The sequence below is a fragment of the Protomyctophum bolini genome (assembly GCF_963924005.1).
Source record: "Protomyctophum bolini genome assembly, chromosome: 6".
Classification (NCBI taxonomy): domain Eukaryota; kingdom Metazoa; phylum Chordata; class Actinopteri; order Myctophiformes; family Myctophidae; genus Protomyctophum; species Protomyctophum bolini.
In genome coordinates, this window is record NC_137867.1 from 46,503,021 (window position 1) to 46,504,606 (window position 1,586).

A 1,586-nucleotide genomic window follows, 5' to 3' on the forward strand; every position below is an offset into this window, starting at 1 on the left:
AGGGTCCTTAGCGTATATTTTCAAATGGGGGGTCCGCGGGCTATAATTAGTGCCAATTTTGGGGGTCCTTTACATGAAAAAAGTTTGGGAACCACTGCTTTAAAAACCATGATAATATGAGTCATCTCTGCTGTGCTGTAATTATGGAGGTCATGTTGTGCGAGCAGTTTAGCGTCATCATACATGCAGCCAGCCAGAAGCAGCCAGAATGCAATGCAGACCTCGGTGAACTCCTTGAAAACATTCTCCAGTTTGGTGCGACCACTCAGGACATTATTACTCATGCCTGTGTGTGTGTGTGTGTGTGTGTGTGTGTGTGTGTGTGTGTGTGTGTGTGTGTGTGTGTGTGTGTGTGTTTCCGTCTGGAGGCGTTTCCGTTATTTAAAAAGGTCTTTGTTTTTGTGGAACCACACAAGAGTGTTTCTGGGAGGTCACTGGAAGAAGCGTGAACTGCAGTTCAAGCTTAAAACGCACGACTTGAGGTCAATACGTTTTACACACTTGTTTCTGGAGCTCCACAAGAGACTTACTTTATTAAAAGCAAAAATGCAACGTTTCGACCGTCTTGGTGGTCTTCAAACACATATGATAGTTATGTTAACTTTATGAACTAAATACTATACATTCGACATATTTTTTTTTTTATTGAATTGTAGCTGAAATCAATAATATTATAGCCTATCAATATCCAGATATTATAACCTGTGGATGTGGCCCATGCATACCGTATATACAGTATAGACCACCATGTCTTCCACAAAATGACAATGTGCTCCTTCATTCTCCTCTTTTCCACTCCTATTTAAACACTGCTTACATCTTTCAGCTCTCCCTCTCTCTCTCTCTGTGTGTCTCTCTCTCTCTCTCCCTCTCTGTGTCTCTCTCTCTCTCTCTCTCTCTCTCTCTCCCTCTCTCTCTCTGTGTCTCTCTCTCTCTCTCTCTCTGTCTCTCTCTCTCTGTGTCTCTCTCTCTCTCTCTCTCTCTCTCTCTCTCTCTCTCTCTCTCTCTGTGTCTCTCTCTCTCTCTCTCTCTCTCTCTCTCTCTGTGTCTCTCTCTCTCCCTCTCTCTCTCTGTCTCTCTCTTGGCGTGTGCGCCCCTGCCGTTCCTCTGCAGCGGGCCCTTGTTGTTCCCGTGCATGTCGTCTTGTCGTGACCACATCGTTTCTCCTCTCGGGGGCATGAGGTTGACCGCTCTGGGGCTGCAGCAGCGTGCTCCCGCTCTGTGTCGTTTAGTTAGTGGCCCTCGGCCACATCATGCAGACCGCACGCAGGGGCCCCGGGCCCCCGCTCTACTCTACGTCTGCCACACACAGACCGCACACAGTGGGCCCCCGCCCGCACCAAATGAACATTCGTGACAAGCTTCTGAACCCACACAACTATGTTATGGGATCAGCTAAGTGACGAACTCCATGCTTAAGAAAACTGTTCAGAGATATTCAAAGTTGCGGAGACGTTTGTTTGAATCCGTTGTTGTATTAAACCACCCCTAGGAATGAATCTTATACACTGAAGATCCAGACTAATATATACTGTATCTATGCAGTGATATCAGTCTGGAGTTCCAGACTAATATATTACTGTATC